The 27,153-nt window shown below is 34.6% G+C and overlaps 1 protein-coding gene across 1 annotated transcript in view; it reads right to left on the bottom strand.

Annotated features, from left to right (window-relative positions):
- The window catches only part of LOC141540539 (cytokine SCM-1 beta-like), a 32,825-nt gene extending 24,868 nt beyond the window's left edge, over nt 1–7,957 (bottom strand). The window contains exon 1 of the mRNA XM_074264629.1: nt 7,878–7,957. The gene's annotated coding sequence lies outside the window, so the exon portion shown is untranslated. The remainder of the gene's footprint in view (nt 1–7,877) is intronic.
- Between the last annotated feature and the right edge of the window lie 19,196 nt (nt 7,958–27,153).

The following is a 27,153-nucleotide window of genomic DNA, read 5'->3' as shown; positions in this document are numbered from 1 at the left end:
AAGTTGGAATGAATCTTGACTCCGCCTCTAAGAGTGGGATTGTGGGTTTCTGTGGGCTTGTGAATCTCCTGGAAGTCAATCCTAGTTGTGAATCTCCCAAAGTCCCCTTGGCCCTGAGAACTTCTCTCTTATATGCTCCACACTGAGTATACACCAATCATTATATCACTAGGAAACCATTATTTGTTGTAGGATTAAATCAGTGCTAAACTAGATTTAACTATTGTCTCCTCAATTCCATTTAGTATCTTGTTTCAAGTTCTGGCCCATAACATCTCCTTGTAGGATTAAATCAATCATACTGAATCATGCTAAATTGGATAATTATTGTCTCTATCCAATCCAGTGACTTAGCACCTTGTAAGAATCCTAACACGTTCCTTTCTAAAATTACCTTCTATCTATTCTATATATACCATGTAAATACTATATATATATCTATATCTAGCTAGCTAGCTATATATATATATATGTGTGTGTGTGTGTGTGTGTGTGTGTGTGTGTATGTACACACCTATTATATATACTATGCACACATATATACCTACATATATAAATGTATATGGACATGCCATATATATTAAACTTATTTATATAATATGGGCATTGTTTCTTTTCTGGAACATAAGTACTTCATTGTACACAGCAACAGCAATATTATACAAGGATTAACTCTGATGGATGTAGCTCTTTTTAAAAGCAAGATGATTCAGGCCAGTTCCAATGGTCTTGTGATAGAGGGAGCCATCTGTACCCAGAGAGAGACTGTGGGGACTGAGTATAATCACAACATAGCATTTTCACTTTTTATGTTATTGTTTGCTTGCATTTTGTTTTCTTTCTCATTTTTTTTCCTTTTTGATCTGATTTTTCTTATGCAACAAGATAAATGTGGAAATATGTGTAGAAGAATTGTATATGTTTAACATACTGGATTACTTGCCATCTAGGGGAGTGGGTAGGTGGAAGGGAAGGGGAAAAAAATTTAGAACACAGGGTTTTACAAAGGTAAATGTTGAAAATTATTTATGCATATGTTTTGAAAATAAAAAAGTTTTAATTAAAAAATAAAATATAAGTTCTTGAGGGCAGATTCTCTTCTTGTTTTATTTTTTCTTTATAACCCCCACACAGTGCAGTACCTGGCACAAAGAGGTTAATACATGCTTATTGATTAATTGATCACAAATAATGTATTTACACATCAAATTTACATAGTATTTATATTGCCTCCTTTGTCAATTAATGTCAACTATTAGCCAATTAGATGGCTAAAAAGAGTGCCTAACTTAGAAGAGGAGAAAACTGTCCAGCTATAGTTAAGCTGTTTTAATAAAACTAAATTTCATTTTTAACAAAATTATTTTTATTATCTTAACAAATGGCAAAATAACCACTCCTTTTTTATCCAGTTTTTCAAAATGTTTAGTGTGGCAGTCACGTAAACACAGTCTGGGAACCCATTTCCAAGATTTTCCCAAACTGAAATGACTACAATGACCAAAGTAACCTGGTTTTCTCTGTTAACTTTAGTTTCTTCATTATAGTAGAATGGAGGGACTGAATTAAATGACTTCTAGAATCCCTTCCAATTCAGACTTTCTATTTACTTAATAAAATTTTTACAACTGCCATTTTGAAATTACTTAAGCTTATGGTGAGAGTGAAATGAGAACATGAATAACAAAGATCATGGATGTCAAGAGCTCTACCAACCTCAAATCTATTTGTGAGTATGTGTTCATTATAATCAAAGTGTGACTTTGACCTGTAGCACTTCTCCCAAAATGGACCAAAAAGTAGATGAGGGGGAGGGAGAGGAGAACAATGTGACATTTACAGTAAGGTTAAAATGGAAGGAAATTGAGTGGGGAGACAAAAGAACCCACCTCACTACTATTCCCTTTGATCTCTCTCTCCTTCTCCCCCTCCCTCCCCCCCCCCCTCTCTCTCTCTCTCTCTCTCTCTCTCTCTCTCTCTCTCTCTCTCTCTCTCTCTCTCTCTCCCCCTCTCTCTCTGTCCCTCTCTCTCTCTCCCCCCCTCTCCCTCTCCTCTCTCTCTCTCTCTCTCTCTCTCTCTCTCTCTCTCTCTCTCTTCTCTCTCTCTCTCTCTCTCTCTCTCTCACACACACACACACACACACACACACACACACACACACATATACACATGCAAGCATTCACTCTCCTTGCCTCCACCCACACATGTAAGCAAGAACTTTAATGGCACCCCCACTGAAAAGCAGAGAACAGCTTTGCTGAGAAGGGAAGTGTAGAAAGAGCTGTTATCTCCCAGGGGGCAATTGGAGTGGAGCAGAAATCATGCAAGTTTTTCAAATATGGAAGGCAAGATCCAGAAGAGGTGAGAAGATTGTTGTTGTCATGTTGTTTTTAAGAACCTTTGAGACATATTAAAATTTGAATTATTCTCTCTTTAGATTCCCTTTTGCCCCTTTGTTATTATATTTATATATTATTACATTTATTATTTTGTAGCTCTATTACATACTACTCCCCTCCATGAACACTACTATTCAACCAAACTGGATTTCATATTATTCCTTACACATGACTTTCCACCTCCAATCTCCCTGCCTTAGCTACCTCTGCCTAAATTTCATTTTGTTTTCATTTCTATCTCTCACAATTCCTAGTTGTTGTTGTTTGGGGTGGGGATGACATTAATCTTTCCTTTTTTGAGGCAATTGAGCTTAAGTGACTTCCTCAGGATCACACAAATCTTGTCACATATCTGAGGGTAGACTTGAGCTCAGATTTTCTTAACTCCAGGACCAATGCTCTATCCACTGCACCACCTGACATCATTTTTCCCTTAGTAATAATAGATTTAATGAGAAGCTGCCACCTTCTACATTAAGATTTTCTGAATCTTTCCCTCTTCCACCATCCATCATTGACATCCTCCTCCTCCTCTCCGTCATCATCATCATTATCATCCTATGTTACTCCTACCATATATATACATACCTCCTCTGTTCCTACTCACTTGCTATTGAATGGAGAGCGAAGAAATCACAACTGTCCTGACACATGGTGCCTTAACATACATTGGTTGAGTAGGGAATTGATAGACATAATCAACATTTAGTAAATAATTATCCACTGCTTGATTATCCCCAAGAGCACCTCCCAAGTGATCAGAATGATTGTGTCTGAATAGCAGAAAGTGAAACTGATTAGAAACAGAAAGTAGCACCCATGTCATGGAACTCTTGGTTGTAGCTGAGCAGGAATCACACTAGCCTGTTTGAAATTTACACTTCCTCAAGCAGGAAGGAAGCATCTGGGGATGATGTATCCAGAGGAAAGTGTGATGACAGTAAATATAAATCAATGATATCTACTGAGTAGCAGGGACAAGCAGAAGCCAGAGAAATAAGTGAGAGAGGGATCATAAGAGAAAGCCATACTTCAGGCAAAAGTTGAACTTTAGAATACTGAAGTTGTGAAATATAGGGTTTTCACAATCCTGAGGAAATTATAACCCCCACACGTATCAGAAAATCCCCAAAACTATTCTGAGTTCCCGAGTACTTTATTATAGATAAATCTCATTTGATTGTCACAATTTTTGTTAGATGTAATTATCCACATTTTAGATGAAAAAATAACTTAAAAGTTATATACACACACACACACACATATATATAATACCTAGTATGTATTACATAAAACATACACTATATTGCCTGGTTGTCTTTCATTCTCGAAAGGGACCAAAATAACATCACAATGTCAGAGTCAAATTACAGAAGTGTCCAACTGTGGCTGACCAATCAATATGAGCTCAGAATGCTCAACCCACAGATTGGAAACAAATAGTCCTTATGAACATTTGGGGTGCATTCTCTAACTATGCATCTTACATTTTTTTGATCTGTTTATATATTATATGTAATACTAATATGTTATACATACTACATATTATAGTATAGTATAGCATATAGCATATTATGTGAAATATATCCTACCTATTTACAATATAGATATAGTTTATATAACAAATGTTACTTTAGTGGAGAATTGATAGACATGCTTTTTAGTTGATTGGTTGATTGATTATTTATTCCAAAGGGCATCTTCCAAGGAGTTAAAACTACTGAATGTAAGAAACAGAAAATTAAACTATCTAACAACAGGAAGTAATACTCAACTATTTTACATTGCAGGGAAATGGGAATTTGCTGGTGTTTGAGGGTTACAATCCCACAGGAATACACACACACACACACACACACACACACACACACACACACACACATACACACATACATATATATATATATATATATATATATATATATATATATATATATATATATATATATATATATATGTATGTGTGTGTATGCTATGTGTAGTATATATCCCATATGCTATATATTACAATATATATGTACTATACACAATGACCTATGTAATAATATAATATAACATATATTACATTAATTAATTACTATATGTATTATGCATATGTATGGTTTTTATTATGACCTATATAATATAATACATAGTATAACATTTAATAATATACTATACAGTATATTATATATAATAAAATACTATATGCAGCATATATTATATATATATATGCTATGTTCTTTATAATAGTACATTTGCTATATATTATAATAGGTAGTATACATGATTTATAGTATGTGTGTGTGTAGTTTGCACATATATATGTATATACTATAATTCTATAACTCCATTTCATTTCACCATTTGTAAAATAGAGATAACATCTATTTATCTATTGTATGTATGTGTGTATATACACTAATTACACATACACAAACACACATACTATAGAATCCAATAGATAATTAGAGCTGGAAATTTCATCAAGTTCAACTCCGTCAACTTTCAGATAAGAAAATTCAGAGAAATGAAATGACTTGCTCAAAGATATACCGCTAATTGATGACTAGTGGCAAAGTCATATAGTATAGATATATCTATATATTATATCTATTATATTGTGCATTATATATTATATATTACATGCTATACATAAAATATACATAATATGTATGTGTGTGCATATATGTGTGTTGCATATATATACATGCTCTTTATATGTATATGTGTGTGAGTATCTCTGTCTCCATGGGGGGTGTATTATGCACATACATATATGTAAGAGTTTGGTCTCCTGATTTCTGGTCTCAAGGCAGTTTCCACCCTCCTATAATGAGTTCAAGCAAGCACTGCTCTACAGCTTATACCATCCCTCTCCATTTTTCTGTCACGTTTCCCTGCCTCCAAGTCTAACTTTTAAAAGGTGAGAAACTTAGTCCGTCTAAAGGAAATACCAAAGGGAGGAGGAGAAGAAAGAGGGGGTGGAGGAAGAAACACATATACACACACACTCCCAATGTCTTTCATCTTGGCTTCTCGTTCCCCTACATTTAATTAAACTTCCTCTTCTCATAGTCATATAACACCATAAGCAGTAGAGTCCAGTTGAGATTTCCATTCAGAATCCATATTAAAGCAGCCGGTTTTTAACAAACTTTTTTCTTTGCTTTAAAAATCTCAGAGAACCCAGACCTCTTAAAAAATTACAATAATTTCACATGGATCATAAAAGAATTCAAGTCTCTAACCGTTTTTTTCAGTATGAGAAGAGGAATCAAGGAAAGATCTGGCTAATTAGCATGGCAAAAAGAATATTAGATGGTGTTCATGCAGCATCTAGAGTCAGGAGTGCACCATTGGGGATCCCTGTCCAGGGATAAATTAGATTAGATGATCTTTGAGTTCCCTTACAATTCTAAAAGTCTATAAATCAATTGTTTTGATTAATTTCACTATTTGCAAGTAATTAGGCAGGTATATCTAGTCTGAATGAATGGTCTGAATTAATTAATATTTCAAAAGAAAATCTATGTCATTACTTTTAAATAAATGATGCAACAAACTAAAGATAAACCCAATGTTGTTGAATTGAGGTGTGTCATTAAGAGATTACAGTCATTATAATCAACACATTAATAATTATAATAATGACTGAAATTTCTTTAGCACTTAAAAGTTTCCAATGGGGTTTACACATTTTAAAAATAGAACTTATAACAGCCCTGTGAGCTAGATTCTAATGGTATTTTTATCCCTGTCATATATAATAAAGATAAAGAAAATTGAGGAAAAAGCTTAAGTGACTCTCCTGTGATCAAATGCTTTATTTGTATGCAGATAATGCTATTGACATACTTCAAAATGTTATTCTCCATAGCAGTTTAACCTTTCACTTTCTAATTTTATTTATAGCATCCATTTGTTTAATGAGATATTAAGCATGGGGGCAGCTGGGTGGTGTAGTGCATAGAGCATCTGTCCTGGAGTCAGGAAGACCTAAATTCAAATACAGTCCCAGACATTTGACACTTAATTATTAGCTGTGTGACCCTGAGCCAGTCATTTAATCTCAATTACAGAGAGGGTTTAGGGAAGAAAGAGAAAGACACAGGGAGAGGGAAAAGAAGAGGGAAGAGAAGAGGAAAAGGGAAGGATAAAGAGGAAGAGAGAGGGAGATGGAAGGAAGGAGAGAGAGAAGACAGGTACACTTTGTAGAATCACATTTCTGCAGCAATGTAGAGCAATTAAGATGTCTAAAGGAATTATTATGATCTGCCCAGCAAACTGGTTGGTCATCTAACTTCTCCTCTAAGAGTGACAGTGAAGGAAAACCACTACTTCTAAAGGTAACCCTTTCTATTTATGGTTAATATTCTCTCTTCTCACAGCTCTCCCATCTCAGCCCCTGTACTGGTCATCCCCTATACCTAGAAGTTCCCCTTTCTCAATTCCATCTCTCAGAATTACTAACTTCCTTCAAGACCCAGTTCAAGTGCTACCTTCTACCTGAAGCCTTTCTAGATTCCTCCCAGATCTAGCATATTCCTTCTCCAAACTACCTTGTATTTGCTTTCCATACATTAAGTATATATTTGCATACACACATTATAGGATTATAGATTTAGACCCTAGAGGTACCTTGAGGCCCTTGAGTCCAACCTTCTCATTTTACACACAAGTAAACTGAAACTGAGTGTAGGAGTCTTCATGACTCTAACCATTATACCCACTTAACTTTCTCAAAGCATTCCATATGTCAGACGTAAAACTATATCTTCCATTAGAATATATGCTCTTTAAGATCAGGGACCATTTAATTTTTGGATTTGAATCCCTAGTTCTTTATATCACAGTGCCCGGTACATTATAGATACATAATAAATGTCTATTGACTGATCAATTTATAATGTCCAACTGATGTTCTATCTCTCAAGAGACTCCTCTTCTCCAAAGTAAACATCTCTAATTCCTTTCATTGATCCTCAAACCCTATATGACCTTGGGCAAATCATTTCAACTCCCACAGTCTTAGTTTCCCCATCAACATATTGAGGGAATTGGACTAGACAGCATTTGGGATCTTTTCCAACTCAAAATGTACATTATGTTCCCAGGCATAGAGACCTCCCAATATTACTATCATCAGATACAACAGAAGGAATGGGAGAGAACTGTTGTAAGAAAGGCCAGCTTGGATCAGTCCCTTGGTAATTAAGACACTGAATATTTATTTTATTAAGCACTTAATATGTGCCAAGCAGTATGCTATGTGCTGAATATGCAAATACAAGTCAAATATCTGTTCTTTTCTTCAAGGAGATACATACTAATGGAGGAAAATAAGGCAAAAAAGGAAGCTGAAAAACCACATTGGGCAAGGATAAAGGAGATACCCAAGAGAGGGAATGGCATTGAAATCTGAAAACAGAACCAGGAAAATAAAGGTTGTCCAGCCTGGGATCTTCCACAAAAAAGAAGGCACTAGGAGATACTCACCAATGAAAGGAGACCATCTCAATGGAGGGATGTTCCAGGGAGAGAAGGTAATGATGGATATTCCAGGATAAAGAGGCTGCAGGCATTGAGGGAAACCACAGGATGAAATAGCAGCTGAGGCATAATGGCAAAATCTAAAAAGAAATAAAGCTAGATGAGGAAAAATATTGTTAGGTCCAATATTGGGAGGAAACAAGATATTCCTACATCATTCTAAAGATCACCAAATATTTACTAATCTATAGCACAGAAAATATAATAATAACATTTATTTATATGGTGTTTAAGGATTTACAAAGAGCTTTGAATATGTTGTCATATTTAATTTTCATAACTCTCTGAAGTAAGTGCTATTTATTATCCTTACTTATTGCCCAGGATCACATAACTGATAATGGTCTAAGATGGGATTCGAACTTGTCTTCCTGACTGCAGCTTCTTTACTCTATACTCTTACTAACTAGTTGCCAAGTTTCTCGACAAGGATAAGTCACTCAGCTATAGTAGGTGAGTCCCCATCATCTCTATAATGAAACATCTTGGGTCAATGGGGCAGAGTATGTTGGCACTGATGCAGCCTTGAGATATCAGTCAAGTATTAATGGTCCCAAAAACCTTTTTAGGCTTTTAAGTGATCAGGAACCCACATAACTGTCAGATCTAAGCCAATCAAATTTTGAGAACCATTTCTATTCCATTTAAGGTGAAATGATTTAACCTCCATTGGGCAAGGTCCTAAGAAAAGTTTTTTGTATCCCCAGTGACAAGAAATTTCAGTAACTATTATTTTTGCTAAACAAGGCTGCCAAGAGAGAATCAGCTTCCACATGTGGGCTTTATTATTTATTCCTAAGATGCTCTCAATCTGTTGGGTTCATTGAGAACAACAGATTCAATTTATAAAACTGGTTACTTGGGATTATAGGTCAGGAATGGAAAGAACACTGAAGGCCATTGAATCCAACCTCCTTGTTTTGTGAATGAAAAAATTGAAGACTAAGGGAGGGAAGGGAAGTTGATGCAGGTAGTAAGCATCAGGCTGGATTTGAATGTCTCAGGTTCACCAGGATGATATCATGTGGCACTAAAGGAAAATGAGCAAAGAATGACAATTGATTCCTGGTTAACAAGGAATCTTTGGGAACATAGTGATCTGACCTTGCCTTGGTATGTGTCCAGGACAGGATGGTCCTCTCCATTACTGACAAGTTCTTGGGGACAAGTATTCCTATCATAAATGTCACCACCAGGCTAGCTGGCAACCACCTGCTTCTTTGTTCACTGTTCCAGGGATGAGAATAGAATCTGCAACTGGCTGCCAACATCCGGCTTCATCCATGACCGTCTCCTTAGGTCAAGGTCAAGAAAAAATTCTGGAACATATTATTAAAGGGATAGTTGATAAGCACTTTTAAAAGGATGTAGGGATCATTATGTAGAGAATGACTTCATTAAAGACAGGATTTATTACTGAAATCCCATTTCCTTCTTTAACTGGGAGAATAGGGGAATATACAAACATAATTGCCCAAATCAAATATTTAACATAGGTAAGGACAGATGGATTGAACATGAAGCAGGTATTGACAAGAATGTACCTGTATGGAAAAGGAAACTGATCAATCCTAGGGTCTGAGAAGGCAACCTTTTTTTTTTAAACACAAAAGAGCAAACCACAGAATGTCTCCTAGTTGATGTCAATAAAAAAGCAGTTTAACTTAAGAAGAAAAAACCTTTAACAAATGAAAAAAATACTCAGACCAAAGTCTGACACGAAATTTAAGGTGAACAGGTAGTTCTCTGTTTTCAGGTACTTTGAAATCCATTAATATGCTTATTTATACAACCAAAGACCCACCTGTTTGCCAACGCCTTTCAACAGGTGTTTCAGAATAGTTAACTTGTACTGTACGTTCTTTTTCTGACAGCAACAATGTGTGTCACCCTCAATGAAGAAAGCTTATGCCAGCCAGAGCCAAGAGGGAGGGATATCCGGCATTTAACTGTAAAATGAGAACTGATATAGAGTGGGGTAGTTGGCACTTTGTATCAGAGCAAAGAATTTGGAAAAGCATCAGTAGTCCCTTCAGCAGTACAGGAACAGCATTTGTAAGTAATGAATGGTTAGTTAAAATAGGTGATGGGCTAGGGAAGACTACCTCCCTTTACCTCCTCCATTCTATTCCTTCCCAGCCTTCCCAGGAATGGCCTCATTCCTGTATCCCAGAATCTCTATCTCTCCTCACCACCTTGGCATAATTTCCTACTCAAGTCACCCTCAACTGAGGGCACATTGTGTATCATTTGCTTTTGAACAAAAACAGTGATTCTAAAGAACTATAAAGAATTACACTCCTCTATCCTTGGCTTAAGTTTCCTTAGCCATTTGGCAAGGATGTAAAAGGGTTAATCAAAGGGAGAAATGTTCTGTCCAATTCCCAAATGGCAATATTTGCAGATATAATGATTATTGCCAACCAATGGTTGTACAGTAATCAAAAATCATGGAGAATGAGGAAAAGAGTTTTAGGATCAGAAAATGGTGAATCTTATTTTAAAAGGGGAGGGGAACAGATCAATAGAGCATACAAACCTTGATCCAGTAATTTTGAAATCAAATCCTGGAAAAATTGTACAATTCACTATTAAAGGATGTTTGATAACCATGTTAAAAAAGAAAATAGTGGTCATTATGTACTAAGATGATTTTGTTAAGGACAGGACATGTCACTGCAACCTCATTTCATTTTTCCCCAGGGTTACTATATTTGGAGAATATGGAAATATGTGGACATAATAGCCTTAGGTTTCATCAAAACATTTGACAAATTTCACATGCCATCCTTATGGTCAAGACAAAGAAATGTAGGTCATATTTATATTGTATATATCATATATAAGTATAATATATACATATATAATTATATGAATCCAAGATTGCATCCAAATGAATGATGGATCCAAACAGAACCCAAAAAGAGTAATGGGCAAATGTCAGCTTCTGGAGAGGCCTCTAGTAGAAAGGCTCAGAAATCTGTCCTAGGTCCCAATCATTCAACATTTTAATTAGTGATTCATTAATTTATTTCCCCAACAATTTTTCATAGCTTCTATCACTATTACCACTTTACAAATGAGAAAACTAAGCTTTAAAGAAGGAAAACAGACACTTTACTAATAAAGCATCTAAACTGCGATTTCAATTCCTGTTCTCCTGATGTCAAGCCCACTACAGAGAATGACAGACACAGGATCCAAAAAGATCTCAGGATACTAGAATCATGTCCCATGTCACATGTGATAAGCAGATGGTAGTGGTGGTGATAACAATGAGAGCTAGCATTTATATAATGCTTTAATTTAAGGTTTGTAAAGTTCATTACAAATATTATCTCACAATACTCCTAGGAGGTAGGCGCTATTATTATGTCCATTTTACAATTGAGGAAACTGAGGCAAATAGAGATTAAGTGTAGATGCAATAAATCTTTTATAACATATTGTCTGGGGAGTGAAAGGGCACATCAAGCTATCTCTTGAGTAAGGTGCTGAATCTGGGGTCAGGTGGTTACTGACAGCAGCTCTTCACCATGTGTATGTGTATATGTATATTTTTTGTTTATGCTTTGTCTCATTTTTTCTTATTTTGAAATACCTCCACTATCCAACAGAACGCAATGGATACATAATAGTTTCTCAATAAATAATGGGAGAATTGAGCTGAAATGTACTGTAGAAGAAAGCCCCAGCAAAACCATCAAAATGGTCAAAAAAAGAGAGATCTTACATAATGAAATGAAAGCAATTCCCTAAAAATTCCCTAAAAATAGCTCCACCAAAAAAGATGTCCTCATTAGGGCTGTTAAAGATGCAGTGAATAGAATCATGGATCTGGAGTCAGACCCTGAGTTCAAATCCATCACAAGATACTTAGTATATGTGTATCCTTGGGCAAATCACTTCCCTTCTATCTACCTCAATTTCCTTCATCTGTGAAATAGGAATAATAATTGCTCCTAACTACCAGGGTTGTTGTGAAGTGCTTTGTAAAAATATGTGTGTGAATCTGTGCTTGTGTATAATCACATACATATGTATATGTGAATATATGTATATATCTGTGTGTGTGCATATATATACATATATATGTATATATATGGTGTTATAATTATTACTTGTGGGGATACCAAGAACATTGTTGAAGAAAATTCTGCATCATATAGAATGTTGAACTAAATAAACTTTGAGATAACTATTATTATTATTTTATTATTTTTTTATTACTGTAATTCTATAATAATGTCAGTCAATAAGCAAGTATTTATTTATTATTTATTAAGTACTTTTTGTGCCAGATATAATGCTAAATATAGAAAGACAAAAATAAAATACATCTTCAAGGAACTTAGGTTCTATTGGGACAGAGAAACAGGTAAATAAATAAACATATATAACATATATGTATGCATGTATGTATAAATAAAAATAGACATCTAGTGGGAACAGAAACTGTACTATATGTATGGGTGGAAGAATCAAGAAAGGTTTGGTTTTGTTTTTAAGTGAAAGTTTTTTTAAAAAAAACTTCTCAAATTCTGAGGTTGAATCTGAGCCACCAGGTTATGAATCCTTTTCACACACAGGGCTAGATGCTATAACATTGAAAGCAGAGAAAAGAAAGTATGAGGAATAAAGAGGCCAGATGCAAAGAAAAAAAAAAAACCTTGCTGATCTAATAGGTCATTTCTATCTCTTGACCTATGCCTCTGTGTTTCTTACTAACCACTTAAGGAGAAAAATGTGAACTTTCATTAGTCATGGAAATGCTTTAATTGTAATGAAGTGTGTAGCCTACAGGCAGTTGAACCACAAAGGAACAAGTGGGCTTAAGTTGTTGAGGCTGATCTTTTTTTAATCTTAAAGAAAAATTGCCCCTCAAATTCTCTGGCAGTTTAGTCAGGGATCATTAGAAATAAGTACAACACCTAACATGACATGAATTCGGTTCATTTCCATTAAAATAAAAGCCAGCATTTTCATTGTGCTTTGAGATTCTCAAAGTGCTTTATAAATAGTATCTTATTTGATCTTTATAATAACCCTGAAGGTTATGTGTTGTCATTAGCCCCGTGTTAGAGATGAGGAAACAGAGGCAGGTTAAGTAAATGAATACTTAACCAGGCAGATTTTGAATTTCAGATCTTCCTGATTCCTGATCCAACAATCTATTCCTAGATACCTAGGAAAACAGTATCCAAGTCACTGGATATCAAGATGTGAGAGCTATGATAGATGAAAACATTCATAGAGTACTTTCAAACACTCTTTTCTCACAAAAATTCTGTGAGGTACACAATGTGGCTATTAGTAGACCCATTTTATAGATGAGCAAACTGAGATTTTAGATACACTAAGTAATTTCAATAAGGTCACTAGTCTAATCAATGACTGAGCCAGACTCAAACCTATTTGTTTGATTAAAATTCTAGTAATCAATCTTTTAAGTGTCAGGATGTATATCAGGAGAATATTCTCACTGAATAGTCTTTTTCTGCTTCTCATTTTTCAAACAATATGTCCCAGCCACATGTAGCTAATATATTTTATTCCTCACTTGAGCTTACTCCTGTTCTTATTTCCTCACCTTTTTCTTTTCCCCCTATCTTTCATTATTTTCTTCTTTCCTTTAATCCTTCCTTCTTGCCTTCCCTTCTTTCTTCCTCCTTGTCTACCTTCTTTTAACTTTTTTCCTTTCTCCTTTCTCCTTTCTCATGCTCTAGTCATTCTGGTAATTGCTTTCTATTTCCCTCTCTTTTTATTGTCAGTGACTTAAAAAAAATTATTCTCCAGGCTGCTGAGGACACAATGACAAAAACACAACATTCCCTGTCCTCAAAAGCTTACATTCTAACAAGTTCAGAAAATGTATTGGGAGCCTAAAAGGAGAGTGGACAAAGCAGCTTGCATGAAATGCTCCAATGGCATAGTATAAGGTACAGGATGATTAGAGCAAAGGAGTGGACTAGACAAAGTACTTTTAATATTTCAGAAAGGTGAACAGAGAGCACATTAGTGATCAGTTGGCTCCAGAGAGACCAGTCCCACTCTTTAATAAGCTTACATGGTTGTTTTAATCAATCAGTCAAGAAACACTTATTAAGTAATTACAATATGTCAGGCATTATGTTAAAAGATATATCTCAAAAAGACAAAATATAAAATTTCAGAAACTTATATTTTATTTATATGTACATACATACACATTTACATATACATATGTTAACCTATACATAAGTGCATATAGATATATTTATTGATGGCACAGCAACAATAATAGATACAAAATATCCCCCCTCAACAAAAGTCCCATAAACACAATATCAGTGGGAAGAAGGAACATTAAAAAGTATGCCCATAGAAAAACAAATATCCTTTGTTCTTATTCATGTTATACTCACAGTGGTCCCCTGGATTCATCTCTGAGGAATATATTATTTAGCTGGGCTCCCTGGGTCTGTTCCTTTATACATCTCAACTCCTGATGGTCATATCTAAAACTATCTTGATTACAAGAAACTTCCCCAAGTTTTATGCCTTCTCACTGGACCTGCTCCCTGTTAGATGTGTTATTTCCCATTATGGTTGTGGTCTTACTACCAAATAACTAATCAAAGTAAGGAAAGAGAAAAAAATCCCCTTGCTCCCCTTATAGTTGCAGAAAAATTATTTGTTAAGGGATCAACTTTTGTAAGTGTCTCTCTTCTCAATTCATCCTCCTTAAAGTGATTCCCCACCTTGACTACTTCCCAAGGTGGGTTATGTCTCCTATAGGAAAGGCCAGCTAGAATTAGTCAGAATTTATCCCAGACATGAATGGCAGTTAATACAAAGATATGGAGATGAGATATGCAGTATCTTGTGTAAGAAATAAATCAAAACCAACTAGTTTGATATCAGAGTGTAGAGAAAAAATATAAAATACATAAATGACATTTTATATACTTTAAATATAAATAAAAGATAGAATGGGACCAAGTTCTGAGGCCAGGTTCTGAGGTTTTAAAAGCCAAACAGGTAGAAGTAATAAGAACTCATTAATATTTATGGAGTAGTGAATGTGACATAACCAGATCTGCATGATAAGAAATCATTTGACAACAATCACTGAGGGATGATTGAAGAGACGAGATCCTTGGGGTAAGGCATTTTGGAAGCTATTGCAATAATTTAGGCAAGAGGTGATCAGATCATAAACTAGAGAGGTGACCATGTGAGTAGAGATAAGAGAACTTCTATGAGAGATGACATAGAGATAAAACTGAGGAAAGCTGATAGTTGATTGAATATGTGACCTGAGAGAAAGTGAGTAGGCAAGGATCATACCAAATTTGCAAAACTGGGTGTCTAAAAATATCATGGTGACTCTGAATTACCAATTCACACTTCTCATTTTGGCTAAGATGACAGGAAAAGATGATAATGAATGATGGCAGGGATGTGGAAAAACTGGGACACTAACACATTATTGGTGGAGTTGTGAACTTATCCAACAGTTCTGAGAGCAATTTGGAACTATGGGTTATCAAACTGTGCTATACCCTTTGATCTAGCTGTGTCTTACTGGATCTGTATCCCAAAGAGATCAGAAAAAAAGGGAAAAGGACGCACATGTGCAAAAATGTTGGTAGCATCCCTTTTTGTAGTGTCAAGGAATTGGAAACTGAGTGGATGCCCATCAGTTAGGGAATGTCTGAATAAATTATGATATATAATATTATAAAATATTATTGTTCTTGGGCAGCTAGATGGCACAGTGGATAGAGAAGCTGCCCTGAAGTCAGAAGGACCTTGATTTCAAATCCAGACTCAGACACTTAATATTTCCTAGCTGTGTAACCCCGAACAAGTAACTTCAATTGCTTCAACAAAAAAAAATTTTTTAAAGAGAAATATTATTGTTCTATAAGAAATGATGAGCAGGATTGTTTCAGAAAGACCTGGAGAGACTTACATGAAGTGGTGCTAAGTGAAGTGAGTAGAAGCAAAAGAGTATTTATTGTATACAACAACAACAAGATTATGTGATGATCAACTGTGATGGACTTGGCTCTTTTTGACAATGAAGTGATTCAACAATAGACTGTGATGGAGAGAACCATCGTCATCCAGAGAAAGAACTGTGGGGACTGAATGTGGATCACAACAAAGTATTTTCACTTTTTGTTGTTGTTTACTTGCTTTTTTCTTTCTCACTTTTTCCCTTTTTGATCTGATTTTTCTTGTATAGCATGATAAATGTGAAAATATATATAGGAGAACTGCACATGTTTAACATAGATTGGATTACTTACTGTCTAGGGAAGGGGGAGGGGAAAGGAAGGAGAGAAATTTGGAACACAAGGTTTTGCAAGGGTGAATGTTGAAAACTATCTGCACATATTTTGAAAATAAAAAGCTATTATTATTAAAATAATTAAGATTATTCAAAAATTATGTTGTCTGACAAAAATAGGGTTATTAGAAATTGGAGTTAGGGAACAGGCCTTTGTTCTGGCAAAGACTTTCTTCAACAGAGGGAAAGCTCACCACATTCTGAGAAACAGGAAACTGTTCTATGAATTCACTGCAGTGTTCATACCTTTTTTCTGGCTGTTAAACATAAAAACTGGATTTTTCCCTTAAGTGACTGAAACATGAACAATCCCCAGTATCAAGGGCATGGAGAAACTTTGAATCAATTTGGAATTATTCTTCAAGAGGTATTAAAATTTTCATATGCATTGACCCACTATTTTTATTATTGGGTCTATATACCCAAGATCTTCAAAGATAGAAAGGTCCAATGTACAATGTATCACAAAATATTCACCTCAACACTTTTGTAGTAGCACAATTTTTATAGTAGCATGGACACAGTGGGTGGCCACGAATGAGGAAACAGCTCATAAATCTGATGAAATATTATTGTTCAGTAAAAATAAATAAATATAATATAAATATACGTATAATATATATATCATAAAAACACAGGAAGATCTGTATAAATTAATAGAGTAAAATAAGTCAAATAGAAAAAAGTACATGTACAATGACCAACATCAAGAGAACAAAAATAGAGACCACAAAAATGAAATCCATCTTTTTTAATATTGTAAACTCAAAATTTAATTTAAAAATGCTTCTAGTGTACACATAATAAAGCATGCCTTCTACCATTATGCAGAGAGGTGGGGAAGGACAGGAGTAGAATATGATACACATTCTGCATGTCCAAAATAGACCTAATTATCTCTCTCTCTCTCTCTCCAACCCCCTCTCCTTCCCAACTGTTTTTTTTTTTTTTGACTGGTACTATTCTCTCTTGCAGTCATTCAGATTCCCAGTTTTGGAACCAACCTCAATTCTATGATACCCTTTACAAGTGTCTCTTTCTCTCTACTCACATAGCAACTAGCTTAGTTCCCTCTTTTATCACGTTTGGCCTGAACTATAGAAATGATTCCCTAATTGATCTTCCTACCTCAAAACGTTCTCCTCTACATAGGTACAAAACTGATCTTCCTAAAGCAAATGTGTCTTCATGTCCCTCTTCTGCTGAATAACCTCAAATTATGTGTTCCTGAAGAAGTCACTTAACTGCTCTTCACCTATTAAGTGACTTATCTCCCTGAGATATTATGGGATCAAATAAAGAACATATGTAAAATGCTTGCAAACTTTAAAATGCTAGGTGAAGCTAGCAATTCTTGTTTTAGTCTAAACTGATTTTCACTGTTTTATGAAGTAAAACTGCTCATAATCTTCCAAAATTATTATCCATCATGATTTGCAAATAAGCTGCTTCAGTAATCACTGCCCTACTCAACTTCCACATTTTTTGACTCAGCAAGGAGATTAAGTGATTGCTAATTAAGAACATTTCCAATCTCTTTATGTGGCAGCTGTTTGAGATCAGCAAAACTTTTCTAGGAAATGGTAATAGTCAAGGTCATTGTTTTATTTTACTATTTAGACACTAACAATTTTTTCCAGATCTAACACTTCTTGAAAGTCTGATCAGTGTTTTTGTAATGGCATTTGGGGCTTTTTCTTCTTTATTTTCTTAAGTTGCTATTTCCTTTGACCTTTGCCCTCACCAGATACAGATCTGACTATATTCTAAAAACTAGTTCAGAAATGACAACTATATCTGCAATTGTACTATTAAGAACTAGTCAATTTCATTTTTTAAAATGTATTATATTACTTGGATTGCCACATTGAGCATCTTCTAACTTTTCTTGAGAATATTATTTATGGCTTAATTGTTTTACTTTTTTTAGAAGGAAAAAACTACTGGATAGGGGTGTAGGAGGGATATTATATCTGAAAATGACTGTGATGAAAAAAAAATTCAATAAACTTTCCAGAAGTGTATTTTAATATATGTACCCTAAAGATTCTACAAATCTTTGGTCTCATTAATGACTTGACCTTACTTGACAAGCCAGTTTCCTCTATTTGCCCATGACCACTTTGATACTAAAATCACCAAGTATCAAAATATTTTGTTGATTTTGTCTACCTAACATATTTCACACCACTCTGCACTACTCTAGTTCAAGCCCTCCCTCCTTTCTAGGACTTCTGAAAATATATTTATTAAGACCCTCTACCATGTAATGTGCCTCCACAATCTGATTCTAATTTAATTCTATTTTCAAGGAATTTATAATCTCATAAGAGATATATACAAATAAAATATAATATTTTGTAAAATTTGCATATAATAATTGTTGTTTGATCATTTTTCAGTCAAATCTAACTCTTCATGACCCCCTTTGAGGTTTTCTTAGCAAAGATAAGTGATTCACTATTTCCTTCTCCAGCTCATTTTATGGATGAGGAAACTGAGGAAAAGAAGTTGAATGACTTGTGCAGGTTCACACAGCTAGGAAGTGTCTGAAGCCAGATTTGAACTCCAGGGCTGGCATTATACCATGCTATACCAACTGATAATTTGATGTACTTATATTCCTATGCCCTCTCATCATCAATCAGGACCTCCTTCCTGATGGTAATCTCTCTTCTTCAGAATGTCAGAGTTTGAAAGGACTTAAAAGAAAGGTATCCCTACTGTAATATGCCTGACAAGTGGTAAGCCCAGAGCTCAGTCTAAGAAAAATAAACTGAATTAGGATTTATATGTGTGCTTTATTTCAATCAAGCTGGCAGCATGCATGAAGACCTACAGATAGAACCAAGCTCAGGAAAGAGTTAGGTAATGAAGCCATTAAACAAGAAAGTCCTCCTAACTCAGGATGTCTGTGCAAGCTTAATCTGATGCTGTGGTTGCTGACACAGCAGACGAATTTCAGGTTCACTTAGAGAGCATCAAAGAGGATAGTTGATATATCAGACTCAAGGGATGATTAGTTTGCTTCCTGATTGGCTGATTTTGATTCCCAACTTAATCCAAATTCAAAATTCTCTGGATAGTAAGGAAACTCAAGCAAATCAAGATGGTTAGTAAAGTCATTAACTGCCTTAGTTTCATAGTGAGCAGCTAATCCCTACTTAAGACCATCAATGTGTGGGGCAGTAGGAGCTGCTACCATGTCCTGTAGCAGCCCATTCCATTTTTGGACAGCTCTGAATGTTAAACTATATTGCTTCTGTTTTTTCCCTAACATTAAGTCTCAATTTTTCTTTGAAATGTTTACCACTTACTTCTGATTCTCTGCTCTAGAACTAAATGCAACAATCATCCCTCCATATGACAGCCCTTCAGAATACTTATGCTCATGTTCTTCCTGAATCTTCTCTTCTCCAGGTTAAAAATGTCCAGTTTCTATGCCCAAAGGGCTATCAAATTATGCATACCCTTTGATCCAGTGGTATCTCTACTAGGCCTGTATCTCAGAGATCATAAAAAAGGAAAAGGACCCACATGTGCAAAATTGTTTGTGGCCACCCTTTTTTGTAGTGGCAAGAAACTGGAAACTGAGTGGATGCCCAACAATTGGAGAATGGCTGAATAAGCTACGGTATATGAATGTTATAGAATACTATTTTTCTATAAGAAATGATCAACAGGATCATCCTAGAGGCTTGGAGAGACTTAAATGAACTGATGCCAAATGAAATGAGTAGAACTGAGAAAACATTGTACACAGCAACAACAAGATTATACAATGTTCAATTCTAATGGAGAAGGCTCTTCCCAACAATGAGAGGATTCAGGCCAGTTTCACTAGAATTGTGACAGAGAGAACTATCTGCATCCAGAGAGAAGACTGGGGGGACTGAATGTGGATCATAACATTTTCATCTTTTTTGTTTTTGTTTTCTTGCTCATTTTTTTCTTTTTAATATGATTTTTCTTGTGCAGCAAAAGGAGGGAAGGGAAGGAAAAACATTTGGAACACAAGGTTTTGCAAGTGAATGTTGAAAACTATCTTTGCATATATTTTGAAAATAAAAAGCTATTATTTAAAAAATATCCAGTTCCTTTGACTGGACCTCCTATGGCATAGATTCACGGCCCTTCACAAACAGTGTATTTCTTCAGCCCCTCTTCAGTTTGTCATTGTCCTTCTTAAACCATAGCACTCAAAAATGAAGATAATATTCTAGATGATGTCTAAAGAAGGCAGAGTGAAGTGAAGCTATCACAACCTTTTTCTTAGAAGATATTCCTGTCTTAATGTAATCCAAAACTACATTAGCTTTTCAGTTTATCAAATCATGCTAGTAATTCATATTAAGCTTGTCATCCACTAAAATTCCCCAGTATTTTTTCAGACAAACTGTTCTCTAAACATGTCTTCCATTTTTTGTATTGGCTATGTTGACACTGAACTATTAACAACTTCTTTTTTAATTTAATCATCCCATCGCTTTTCAAATCATTTAATTGAATTATTATTTGGTCCAGAGATGCCAAACTCAAGGCCCTGCCACTACAAAATCCCCAAGTTCAACAAAGTTAAAATGTAATTACATTACATAAATGTAATTATATTTAAATGTATTACAAATAAATGTATTACATTTGTATGTATTACAAATGTATTACAATGTATTACAAATAAATGTATTACATTTGTATGTATTACAAATAAATGTATTACATTTGTATGTATTACAAATGTATTACAATGTATTACATTTGTATGTATTACAAATGTATTATAATGTATTACAAATAAATGTATTACATTTGTATATATTACAAATGTATTACAATGTATTACAAATAAATGTATTACAATGTGTTACAAAATAAATAAAAACATAATATAACATAAGTAATGTTAATTCATGGATTTCTAAGTCAATATGGGGCATGCAGGGAACCTTTTCTATTTGAATTTGACACCACTGTCCACATTCCTCTTTCTTCACAAGGACAGTGTGAGATACTTTATCAAAAACTTTGCTCGAATTTAAGTAAATTGCATCCCCGCACTTGCATATCCCCACATCTACTAGTTTAGTGATCCTATCAAATAAAGGGGGATAGGAGTGGGGAAGGAGGTTAATCTAACACAGTAAGCTCTTCAAGAAGATATATTTTCTTTTTTGTAATCACTACCTCTCTAAATGTTTGAAAATCATTTATTTCATGATCTCTTGCAGACTTTTTCTAGGGATCTAAATCAAGCTCATTGGCCTCTAATCTCCAAATTCTGTTCTCTTCCTTGTTTGAGAATCTATAAGGTTTGCCCTTCTCTCCAATTGTTTTGTTCACTATTTTTTTCACTGACAGTTGTTCAATAATTATACTTGTTAGTTCTTCCAGGCCCCAAAGACATGGTTTGTCTGAGCCAGGTGACAAAAAATATATTTGGTTTAACTAGGTTTTCTTCCTTACTTATTATTAATTTTAACCTGCTTACTTTTTTGTGCTGTCATTGCTAGTAGAAAGTTGTTCCTAACAGAGAAAATAGTAGCAAAATAAGCAATCAGGAGCTTCCATCAATTATTATTGTACCATTCACCTCAATCAATAGTTCTATCCCTACTTTGATCTTTTTTTCCTTTCTAAAAATAGTGGCAAGTAGATAAAAGGATGCATAGAGAGATAGATAAATGATAGATAGATAGATAGATAGATAGATAGATAGATAGATAGATAGATAGATAGATAGATAGATAGATGTTATATACATGGATGAATGAATGAATAAATAAATGACAAATAAATGAATGGATGGATGGATATTTAAATCAATAAACCCCTTCATTATATTGTTGTCTTTCATTCTCTCAATAATTTTAGGTCATTCTGAGCTTTAATATTCTTTGCAATATTTTATTGGACCTTTTTAATGGCATTGCAACCTTTTTAGAGACCTCTAATGATTGATAGGAAACCCAGGTCTTCCAGAAGAAGACCATTCTATTTTTAGAAAACTCTAATTATTATTAAAGTGTTTTTTCCCTTACAGCAAACCAAAGTTTGCCTTTTATCAATTTTCACCCATTTTTCCTAATTCCCTGGCTTCTAATTTCTGGATGTATTTTCTTTGCCTGTCCCTCATGCCTAAAAAGCTCCCCTCATTTCTGGCTCCTGGATTTCCTGATTTGCTTCAGGTGCCAACTAAAATCCAAATATCCAAAAGAAGTTTTTCTGTTCCCCCTTCATTCCTTACCTCTAAGATTATCTATAATTCATCCTTTTTCTGCCTTGTTCAAACATGGTTGTTTGCATCTTGTTTCTCCCTTTACTCTGTGAACTCCTTGAAAATAGGGGTTGTTCATTACCTTTCTTTTGTACCCCATAATGTTTCAAGGTCCTTGGGACATAGTAGGAAATTTCATCATGCTTGTTAACTCGACTTCTTGACTGTTCCCTCTGAAATAAGAGGTATAAGTCTTAATTTGTTTTCTACATGGGAGTCATAAAAGTACTGGAAGACTACCATTATGACCTCCACAATTTTCTTCTTTATTTCCTTCAGCTGATTCTCATATGGTATGATCTCAAGACTCTTCACCATGCTATGTTTTCTCCTCTGAACATTCACTTTACTGGTCATCAATATCCTTCCTAAATGTTTTGATTCAACAAACATTTTTGAACAATTGTTTGTAATGCATACAACTCTAAACAGTAAATTTTAAAAATTGGTGTTTTTCACAAAGCAAGAGTTTACTAAACATCTATTGAATTAAAAATTGACCTAATTTGGAGAATATTGTCAAATTATTCAAAGAATTTCTTTCTTCATCCTCTGTAACAGATATTGACATATAATTGCAATTATAATAGAAATTGTTTTACTTACACCCATCTTGAAATGTAAAGTAAGATGATCAATTTTATTATGCTATATTTACTCTAGGACTCATGCAAAAATCAGCTGTATTATCCTTTATTTTCTCTCCCAAGATGCACTGCAGTTTATCATTCTGTCTAGCAGAGAGTCCATATTAAATGTATCTATAATATAGAAATACAGTTAAGAGTATTTTTAAGCTCATCAGTACCAAATTAAGAACCTCTGATAAGCAGCTATCTTAGGAGTTCTGACACATTTTGTTGAGTTATAGTTATTTGTAATCCAAGAGCACATCAAAGGAGGAAAAACTAGGATTTAACAACTTCTACCTGTAACTTCTGCATACAAGCATTCTATGAATGAAAATATCTCTAATTACTTGCTCTTCTCCAGAGAGAAGAAAGAATAGGAGAAGGAGTGATGATAGATAGACAGAGAGGAAAGATAAACTATCTTTCTGATTAGGTAGGAAGATAAAACCAATCATCATAATTCTTTCTTCCCTATAAGAATGAGAAAGATATGGCCATAGTTACATTTACATTTACTTGTCAAAGTTTATATCTAAGGACCTGAGAAAGTTCTCTTGTAGTTCAAAATAACTCACCTACTTTATCAGTGAGATCTTTAACAAAAGAAAAAAAAAGTTTTGTTTTGTTTTGTTTTGTTTTTTGTCCTGAAGTTTTGATGAACATTGAGCAGAAAAAGAAGAGATATAATGGGTAAAAGGAAACTGAAGGTCCAAGTGTGCTAGAGCCCACTCCTACCGGCTTGAAAGAGTTGATGGTTAAGTATTCAATGTGAACATTTACACAGCAAATTATCAATTACCAGCAAATATTATAAATCATTATAATTATTATAAATCTATAAATTATTATAAATCTATGTTTAAAAGAAAGTAATGGAGAAAATATTAGTAATTCAAATTTAACTTAAAATGTATTGGGTATAAACATGGGAAGGGGAATCAGCTAATTGGCACAATGAATAGAGCACTGGCCTGAGTTCAAATCTGGCCTCAGAAAACTTAACACTTTTTATCTGTGTGACCCTACCCGGGAAAGTCACTTAATCCCAATTGCCTTCCAAAAAAAAAAATTTGGAGAGTCACTTTTTAAACATTTAAACATTTTAAATATATTTTAAAACATCATAAAACATTTAAACATAATCCTGATAAAAGAACTTTTTTGCTGAAGCATATATTAGATTTCCTTCCTCTTTCTGCTGTGGCCTAAAAATAGAACAAAGGAAAGCACATTGGTTTGGCTTTGTGATATTTCTACTAGGTCTATATCTCAAAAATAGCAAAGGAAGAAGAAAAGGACCCATATGTCCCCCTAAAAATTAAAACAGCTCTTTTCTTAGTAACAAAGAATTGGAAACTGAGGCTATCCATAAATTAGGGGAAAACTGACTAAGTTATAGTAAATGAATATAATTGGCTATAAAAGAAAAATTATAAGAAAATTTCAAAAACCCTGGGAAGACCCATATGAACTTATGCAAAGTAGAGTGAGGAGAACTAAGAGAATAATTAATGCAATGCTAACAAAATTGTAAAGACAAATCATTTTGAAAGATTTAGGAACTCTTGATAGGACAATGATCAATTCCAGTTCCAGAGGAATTCATGATGAAATCTGCTACTTCTCTCTAGATAAAGATTAGAGCAGAATTGTTTGTAGACATGGCTAATGTGGAAATTTGTCTTACTTGATGATGTATATTTGTAATGGGAATCCAAAAACACAGGTTCCAATCATGACTAAGTTACTTGTTACCTCTGTGATGTCAGAAAGTCACTTCATCTTTCTGGATCTCATTTTTCTCATCTGTAAAAAAATGAAAATGTTACTTTAATGATCTCTAATTCCTTTCAAGCTACAAATTTGGTATTCTAGACTTCCAGGCAAGATGGCAAAGAGGACATACACATCTATTTAATCTCCATCTTTGCTCTCAGAATTTATTTCACGACAAGGCCTCGCAATTAGTGCTTGACTGAAAACACACACACACATACACACACACACACACACACACACACACACACACACACAAATAATTACCAGCAGAAAATATCCTTGAAATTCACCAGAAAAGGTCTGTTTTTGCTCGTGGGTGGGGATGGTGATTGGGTACAGACGGCAGGTGGCAGCAGCACAGCAGACAGTGGGAGTACAAAGCTGACTGAGTGGGGGTGGGGTGTGCTCTCAGCCATTTCTGCAGGGAGAGCTTTCCCATTGTGTGGATACTTTATCCTTGCAGCAAGCCAATAGACAAGTGGAGAAGCTATAAACACAGGGGGTAAAAATTATAAGCCTGAAAAGCTAGGGTCTCTCAGGATCTGGCCACACTCACCCAGAGTGTCTCATCACGCTCTCAGAGTCTTAGAGCGCAGATGCATTGCAGCCATTGCTGTCCTGCTAGTGCCTCACTGCTGCCCCCCACAGTCTGTAGAGGAAACTCAGTAGTACCATCCAACCTCCTCCCCCCCCCAAAAAAAACAGACTGCATTTGGTTTTTTGCTAGTTTGTCTTCTTTGATTCTTCTTTGACAAAATGAGCAAAAAAATTAAAATGGACTCTAACTATTGATAGCTTCTATATGGATAGAGAGCAGACTTTAAACCCTGGGGAGACTAAAAACAGACTGTATCCAGATGAATCCCCAAAAAGGGGAAATGATCTGGTCCTCAACACACAAGACTCTGATAGAAGAAATTAAAAAGGCTCTTACAAGATAGCTAGAAGAAAAAATGGGAAAAGTAAAGAGAAGCTTGACAAGAGAGTCTGTATAAGTCATCCTCTCATTTAAAGATAGAGTGGATAAAGAAATCAAATCCTTGAAAAACAAAATTAGTGAATTGGGAAAAGAAAATAGCTCTCTAAAAAATAAAATTGGTGAAATGGAAAAAAAGAATTCCATAGAATAAAACAAGTCACTTAAAAATTCAATTGGATAATTAGAAAAATATATAAAAAAATTAGTGAAGAAAATAATTCATTGAAAATCAGAATTTAATAAACGGGATTGAATGATTTGAGGAGACACCAAGAATCAGTCAAGCAAAACCAAAAAAATGAAACAATGGAAAAAAATGTCAAATACGTTCTTGGGAAAACAACAGATCTGGAAAATAGATCTAGGAAAGACAATCTGAGAATTATTGGACTCCCTGAAAAATATGATGAAAAAAGAGCCTGAACACTATTTCCCAGGAAATTATCAAAGAGAACTGCCCATATGTTATAGAAACAGAGGGTAAAATAGACATTGAAAGAATTCATCAATCACCTACTGAAAGGGACCTTAAAATCAAAACTCCAAGAAATATAGTGGCTAAATTCCAGAACTATCAAACCAAGGAAAAAATATTACAAGCTTCTAGAAAAAAATCAATTCAAATATAGAGGAGCCACAATAAGGATTACTCAGGAGCTAGCAGCATCCACATTAAAGGATCAAAGGGACTGGAATCTGATATTCCAAAAGGCTAAGGAACTTGGTATGCAGACAAAAATAACTTACCCAGCCAAAATGAGCATTTTTTCCTAGGGAAGAAGATGGACATTCAATGAAATAAGTGAATTTCATCTATTTCTAATGAAAAAACCAGAACTAAACAAAAAGTTTGATTTCCAAGTATAGAACTCAAGAGAAATCTAAAAAGGTAATAAGAAATCTTGGGAACTATATTTCTGCTATAAAGATATATAAAGAATACATGTATAAATTGTTCTAGAAACTAGAGGTGGAAAGGAAATTGTACCACAAAAAGGGTAAAATGGGGGTTCTACATCTCACAAAGAGGTAAATGAAACAAAAAGGCAAAAGGAAAGAATGGAGGGGGATGAACATAGTGTGTACCTTACTTTCATCAGAATTGGCTCAAAGAGAAAAATATTAGACATATTCAATGTATGTTGAAACTTCTTCCAGCTCATTGAAAAGTGGGAGGGGAAAAGTGAAAAGGGAAGGAGCAAGCTAAGCAGAAGTGAATA

The sequence above is a fragment of the Sminthopsis crassicaudata genome, chromosome 4 (genome assembly GCF_048593235.1).
Source record: "Sminthopsis crassicaudata isolate SCR6 chromosome 4, ASM4859323v1, whole genome shotgun sequence".
NCBI lineage: Eukaryota > Metazoa > Chordata > Mammalia > Dasyuromorphia > Dasyuridae > Sminthopsis > Sminthopsis crassicaudata.
This window is presented reverse-complemented; position numbering and strand designations above follow the sequence as displayed.